Source organism: Mastomys coucha, unplaced genomic scaffold (genome assembly GCF_008632895.1).
Source record: "Mastomys coucha isolate ucsf_1 unplaced genomic scaffold, UCSF_Mcou_1 pScaffold9, whole genome shotgun sequence".
Taxonomy (NCBI): Eukaryota; Metazoa; Chordata; class Mammalia; order Rodentia; family Muridae; genus Mastomys; species Mastomys coucha.
Window position 1 is genome coordinate 104,902,052 of NW_022196915.1, and position 7,709 is coordinate 104,909,760.

A 7,709-nucleotide genomic window follows, 5' to 3' on the forward strand; every position below is an offset into this window, starting at 1 on the left:
CTCAGAGCTAGTGTCTAGCCAAGACTTACATTTCATTTTGCCTATATGTGAAATTCAAAGTACCTCTTGTCCATTTTAAGACTCTGTAGAGAAAGTATGATATCTAATTATGGGGGGGGGGCGTGTTGTAACAAATAGTCCATCCTGTACAAGGGAATAAAGCAAAGAAGTTCCATTTATAATGGACACAAGGCCCTGTAGCAGGCTGGTAGATAGACATAGGGATGCAATAAGAGGGGCTGGAGAGACGGCTCAGTGATTAAGACCACCAACTGCTCTTCTGAAGGTCCTAACTTCAATTCCCAGCAACCACATGGTGGCTCACACCCATCTGTAAATAGATCTAATGCTCTCTTCTGGAGTGTCAGAAGATAGTGATGGTGACGGTGTACTCATACATACATAAATAAATAAATCTTTAGAAAAAAAAAAAGGAATGCAATGAGTCTGAGGAACAGATAGCTACAAGATCTCATAAGCCCCCAGGCAACTGAAGGCAGGGCAGCATCAGCTCGACCAGGGATCGCGCAGGCGATGAAGAACATCAACCTGAGGCAGGGCAGCATCAGCTCCACCTGGGATCGCGCAGGCAATGAAGAACATCCATTCCAACCACGCACCTCAAGAGTCAGAAGACTCAAACGCACATAGATAATAAGAGACCTTGGATTAGAATAATTAGAATACCCCATATCACCGTGCCACCTGCTCCCTCCCAGCAAAGCATATTTTCACAGGAAATGTCTACACAAGAATGATTATCACTTTATTGTTTGTAGTAGGAAACAGAGAAAACTTGGGGAAATAAAAGGAATTGATCATCTGTGAGGACCTAAGAAACCAGCTATTGTGTTTACCAAAGAAAACGTTGACAAAATTAAAATGTTCTAGGTATAGCCACATATATCATCGATATAGAGATAAATGGATAGATGAATTAATTCTCCCAAAAGATACTGTTGAACTCATGGAGGAAAAGGGAATATGCGATATAATAACAGCATTATTCATTTGTGTAAGGGCCAAAGTCTTTCTGTACAGCCATGCACAGGAGGAGTGGAATAACAGGGACTTCCAGATAGAAACCTCTGCAGAGGGGATGCTGAAGAGAAGATACACACAGGACACTTTTAGTGTGCAGTTCTCAAGCAGGGTGGAAAGCACACAGATGTTTGTCATGTTCTCTTGGATTTTATACACACAAAATATTTCCTAATAGAACTAAAAAGACAGAGCAATCAAGCAATTAAGAGCGTACACTGCTCTTACAGAGGATCCGAGTTCAGTTCCCAGCATCCATGTTGGGAAATAACAACTGCCTATATCTCCAGCTCCAGAGGATCTGACACCCCACACTCTTCTGGACTGTGAGGCAACCTGCACCCACATATTCACACGCACACACAGACACACACGGACACACACACATATACACACACAGACACACACGCATACACACACACACACATACACACACACATGCATACACACAAACATACACACACTCACATGCATACACACACACACATACACACACACATGGACACAGACACACGGACACAGACAGACACATGGACACACACACACAGACACACATGGACACAGACACACGGACACATACACACGCGCACACAGACACACACACATACACACGTGCACACAGACACACGCATACACACACATGCATACACACACTCACATGCATACACACACACACATACACACACACACACACGGACACAGACACACAGACACATACACATGGACACAGACACACGGACACACACACACATAGAGATATAGAGACAACCCACAGAGAAGGACAGCGACATATTGCTTTTTAATAACTTGAAAACTTTAATAAGACAGAAGAAAAATTTGCTCTTCTGGATGGTGTCTAATTGTCATTCAAAATGCATATGCTAATTTGTAATCCCATAAAACACATATGCTAATTTGTAACCCTACAAGCTGAGAGGAGATCCCATGACTGGTCCCCACCAGTTCCTGCTGGTCAGACTTCTAACTTGGAGCCCATCTGTTGGGCAGTGTGAAATGGCAATCCCAATGCTCCATCAGTGTTCCTGTCTGCCTGTCAAGCAAGGCTGAGCCTGTCTTGCCGACAGCTTTCCTCCTTGGTGAGCCGAGTGCTCACATTCCCAAACATTCTCCCTTTAGTTGCTTTTCCGTATCGATTTGTTGGAAACACTAATTAAAGCCCCCAGAATGCAAGCTGACACCCTTTCTCTGGGTGGCAAGAAGCTATGGCTCCAAAAGCAGACAGACCAAAGGCTAATGGAAGCTCTCCCATGGCATGCTGGAATACTGACTACATCAACACCCAAACCCAAACTGTACATGCAATATTTTCATCTATTATTGCTAAATGCATCATTATTAAATGTATAGTTATAAAAAACACAAAGTCAACTTGAAATATTAAAGAAACACAACTGCTCTTTTTCTGAAGTTTCTATCTTACAGTATCTTCAAGTTGATTCTAGTGGTTTTGCTTTTAGCAATATAATAATTTAAAAGAATATATAGGTTTAGCAACTCTCTGTATATTTTATTGTGAAAATATTGCATTAACTTGGTAGAGATTCATTATTTTATTTATGTTTTACTCTCATTTGAGGTGAAAATAGAAGCAAAGACAAGAAACCAGCCGGGCTGTTGTGGTGCACGCCTTTAATCCCAGCACTTGGGAGGCAGAGACAGGCAGATTTCTGAGTTTGAGGCCAGCCTGGTCTACAGAGTGAGTTCCAGGACAGCCAGGGCTACACAAAGAGACCCTGTCTCGAAAAACCAGAAAAAAAAAAAGAAAAAAAAAAGACAAGAAACCAGTGAAATGAGAACTTGATCTAAAATGTGTATTAAGGGGCTAAAGAGATGACTCAGTGACTAAAGAGTTTGCTGCTCTTTCAGAGGACCTGAGTTCAGTTCCCAATACCTCAGCAGCTCACAATCACCTGTCACTCCAGCTCTAAGCAGTACAATGCCCTCTTCTGGCCTCTGCAGGTACTCACACTCATGTGTGTGTGTGTGTGTGTGTGTGTGTGTGTGTGTGAGCACTCACACACACATATACACACACATACACACCACACAGAGAGAGACAGAGAAAAGAGAGAGAATTAAAATAGAATAAATAAAACATAAAATAAGATTTCTGTTAGTTTTATGTGTGTATGCTGCCTATGTGCCTACATTCATGCCTGTGTGACTGTGTATATGTGTATGACTGTGTGCATATATATTGTGTTTTACATGTGTGTAGTATGTATATGTGAGAGTGCATGCATGCATGTGTGTGTGGCTGGGTGTGTAGGTATTTGTGAGGGTATATGTAGTATTGTGTTGAGAAAGTATATGTGTGTACACATGTGCATGTATGTGTGTGCATGTGTGTGTGGTATGTGTGAGAGAGTTCATGCATACATGTGGGGGTATATGCATGTATGAGTGTGTGTATAGTGTGTGTATGTATGTGTATGTATTGTATGGTGTGTGGCATTGTGAGATTGTGCATGTATGTGTGTGTGTGCACTTATGTGTGTGAGAGAGAGTGCATGCATGCATGTGGGGGTGTTTGTGTGAATGTGTATGTGTGTGTGTGTGTGTGTGTGTGAGAGAGAGAGAGAGAGAGAGAGAGAAAGAGAGAGAGAGAAAATGGATGCATGTGAAGGGGTGTAAACATCTGTGAGTGTGTGTGTATGTGAAAGTATTTGTATATGTGCATGTGCATGTATGTGTGTGTGATATGTGTGTGAAAGTGCATGCATATATGATGGGGGTGTGTATGGTATGTGTATGAAAGTGTGTATAGCATTGTGAGTGTGTGAGTGTGTGTGTGTGTGAGTGTGTGTGTGTGAGTGTGTGTGAGTGTGTGTGAGTATGTGAGTGTGAGTGTGTGAATGTGTGAGTGTGTGTGAGTGTGTGTGTGAGTGTGTGAGTGTGTGTGTGTGTATGTGTGTGTGTGTGTGTGTGTAGTTGTTTGAGGTGCTGATGGCCTTTGAGAAAACAGTGACCTCTGGAAATGATTTCCTGGTGAAAGTTCTTTTTCCACTAGATACAGTCAGTCTCCAGCCATCAGTGTTTTGTTTTGGTTTTGGTTTTGGTTTCTTTGATTTTGTTCTGTTTTAAGATGTGACTTCTTATTTAAACCAAGAGAAATCAGTTTCTTTAGTATGTTGGGAAATCCTTGTGCTAAAACAATTAGGAAAACTCATTTTTGTGATGGATGTTCCTGAGAAAACTTTTGGTAGCAACCCAGAGAGAGCTGTTGTTCGTGTTTATAATGAAACGGCACCTTGAACTGGCGCACAAGACCAACTGCTTTCAGACTTAACAGGCATCTCTCAGCCCACAGTATCAGTGGACTGGCTGAGCACTGCAGAACAGGACCCCATAGACATGAGTTACAGTGCTCAACTCTACAACCCAATCCTCCTTCCAGGGACTGGCTCCGTATTACTTTAAGACTTTGAATATGCTTCAAGTCTGCAGAGATTTGGGTCATTTGGTGAGTCATGCTTGGTGGATCCCCTAGGTGGTGTCTGAGCCCTCTTCTTTGGCATTAGAAATGGAAGGATTGCCAAGGCATGGTGACCACCACCAGATGACTCGCTGAGCAGAGCAAGCAGACACAGCACAAGATCATTCTCCTAGACTTGCAAGATGAAGACAGCTTGAGAAAATGTCGTCTGCCCAACATAATTCCAGCATGACTGCAGCCAAGAGACTACTGAAGACAGGCAAGGTCAAGAAGGGATTTGCTCGGAGTTGAGAGAAAGGAGCTTTTTAGGAATGAGCAGAAATTCACCTACTTCCCATTGTCAAAGTCTACATCCAGATTTGTTTGAGAAGCAGCGATTGCGATTAGAGCCCATTGCCTCTGGGCAGCTGCCCTTCTATGTTGTCATGCTATAGGCTGAGAGCAGATGCACCAACCATTGCCATGTATCAAACACAAACAAATGAGGAGAGGGGAAAGGTCAGAGAACTGAGAATGCTCTGGGACATTAAACGAGAGGCCCAGGCTTCTCGGTGCTAGGAGGAGCAGAGCTGGGGTTAAATCCATACGTGGGCACTTAGAGCTATTGTGAATCCCTGCAACTGACTCTCACTCCACTCAGAACGATGTCACAGTGATCTGTTGTCACACTTTTCCCAGGCCACACTTCTTAGCATGATCTGTACATTTCCTCTGCATGTGTTCCTCTGGATGTTCACTCCATGTGCATAAATGCCTTCTGAAGTCAATCAGAACACCTGTTCCCAGGCATCATCTACTTTCCCTGTCCAGGAACTAGGGAGGAGCAGGGTCTAATGGGTGAGATGGCTGGCCATTGAAGCCAAGGGATGTGTCTCTGCCTGCGCACTGCTGGGATTACAAGTGTGCGCTGTCGCACCCAGATGTTTTTAATGAGTTCTGGGAGGTTAGAATCACTCTCAGAGCCTCACGTTTGCAAGGCTTACACATTACCTACTGAGCTATCGATTCAGCCCTTAGCTTAATCTTTAAGCTCTAGCTTAATATTAAATGGAAATATCTCTCCTCTTCCTCTCCCCATCTCCCTCTTCCTCTTCCTTTCCCTTTCTCCTCTCTCTCTCTCTCTGCCTTTCTGCCTCTCCATCTCAACCTCCCTGTCTTTTCTCTCTTCTCCTCTGAACCTTCAAGCCATCTTACCACTGATTTGCCTTCTCCTCAGCTTTTCTCAAAATGTGAGCATGTCTAGCCTGCCATACTTCTCCCTCATTCCTCCAACACTGACTCTAACACACAGTCAGGCCACAGCACCTGAAAGGTCTAAGGAGACAGCCATACTTCCAGATTAACACAAAGCAAATGCTTCAGGAGGTCTGCTTATGAATGCATGAGAAGGGCATTCTGCAGATGTTCTCAGCTTATATCTGGGTATCTTTACCTGCTTCCAGCCATAAGCAGGGTGGGGCAGATCTTCCTCCCAGCCTCCAGCCGTCCTCCCTGCTGTTCATCTCTCCCTCCACAGACCTTTCTCTTCATTTTGCCACCTCTTTCCTCTGAGTTCAGCCTTCCTAAAATTGCTTTCTTTCTTGAGCAGCTGAAATGGAAAATTCTTATTAGTTCACAGTGGCATTACTTGGCTCCTGCGTCTCTGTCTCCCCATTTCAGAGTACCCCTTGAGGCCTTACCTGCTATCACCAAAAGGGTCATTAAAATGTTTTTCTAAGGAAATAAAAATCTCTTACTTAATGACTCCACAATGTAATTCAAGAACAGAAGGAGGTTTTAAAGTATGATACTTCCATGGTTTTACATGTCTTAGACCAAACGTCTCAGAGTAATTAACTTAACACTTTCTGTAACAACTTGATATACACATGCACACATACACATATATACACACACATACACACACACATACATACACACATACACACACACACACACACAAACACACACATACACACTTAAACACATGTGACACAGAAGTAGGAGGGGGACCATCTAGGAAGAAGAAGGAGTTCAGAAGGGATGGGGAGAACATAAAAAGAGATAATGGAGGGAGAATATGATCCCAATATTTTGTTTACATGTATGACCTGGTCATGAAAACATATAGGGTGAACTCTGACTTTAAAATTCACCCCTTTGTGGCTCTACATCTAATTAAAATTTTAGTGGTTTAGAGCATTCCCTACAGACTAATTTTTTTCTAAAAATGATCACACTATCATTTGGAAGACAGCATAGAAGTCTGCCATATAATTCTCCCTTCCCCTTGTCTCCTCCCCCTGGATGCCCACCTGTCCCTCCTTGTCTCCTCCCCCTGGATGCCCACCTGGCCCACCAAGAGCAGATGGAATTTTAACTGAGACCAGACTCCTACTCTGGGTTCTGCGACAGATGAGTTGGTGGAGGCGAGGACTCAGCTGGACCCTTGCCGTTTGTTCTCCATCTTAGGCCCCACAGCGCATCTTCTCCGAAGCTGGGGGAGTGTGGAAGCGCAGGGTAGGATCACTGTGGTGAGGTCCGGCCCACATTGTTCCCTTTGTTAAGGAGATTCTGGCTGATCTGCCTTGCGGTGCTAAGAACCTCCCCTTCTTCGGAATGCTCACGTTCCTCCTGGACACTTTTACCACACAGAGAGCCTTTAGAATAATCAGCAGAGTAATAACCGGCTCTGTGGCCTCCTCGCCTCAACATCGCTCACGAATTATCAAAAGCAAACAAACAAAAAAAGAAAACTACTTTTCTCCATGATTAATGTACTTGAAAATGCTAAGATACTCATCGTGTGTGCTTCCCCCACGGTCCTGCAGCGCCCTGCATGCTCTGCGAGAGCAGCCTCCTCTGGCCCCTTCTAAAGCCCCCCTTCAGCACCCACCCGAACCCTGTCGAGCCCTCTATAAAACACACTGCAGATCCGGAAGACTGTAGGCAGGGAGTATTTTTAGAATTCTGCCTTTTGGTTTCTGTTCAAAGAGCAGGAAGAACCAAATTAAGTGTTGGAGGAGGAGAATCTGGACACAAATCCACCTCCTTTCGAGCGTTCCTTCCGAGGCTCCTTAGATTGTGTCCTGAAATATTTATATGAGCAAATACCTTGGCTTATAATGAAGAAAGTCTGAGATAACACAGTCAAACAAACTCGGCTCCTAAGGAAGATAAAAGCTCCCACCGGGCAGCGAGGTTGCCGACTGCTGCTCAGCGTTCACACTAA

At 44.0% G+C, this 7,709-nt stretch overlaps 1 long non-coding RNA gene across 1 annotated transcript in view; it reads right to left on the reverse strand.

The window, feature by feature from the left end:
- LOC116084547 overlaps positions 1–7,408 on the reverse strand; it is a 28,647-nt gene extending 21,239 nt beyond the window's left edge. The window contains exons 1-2 of the long non-coding RNA XR_004116151.1: positions 6,828–7,408; positions 5,931–6,086 (exon numbers count right to left, since the gene is read on the reverse strand). This is a non-coding gene — a long non-coding RNA (uncharacterized LOC116084547). The remainder of the gene's footprint in view (positions 1–5,930; positions 6,087–6,827) is intronic.
- Positions 7,409–7,709: the final 301 nt, after the last annotated feature.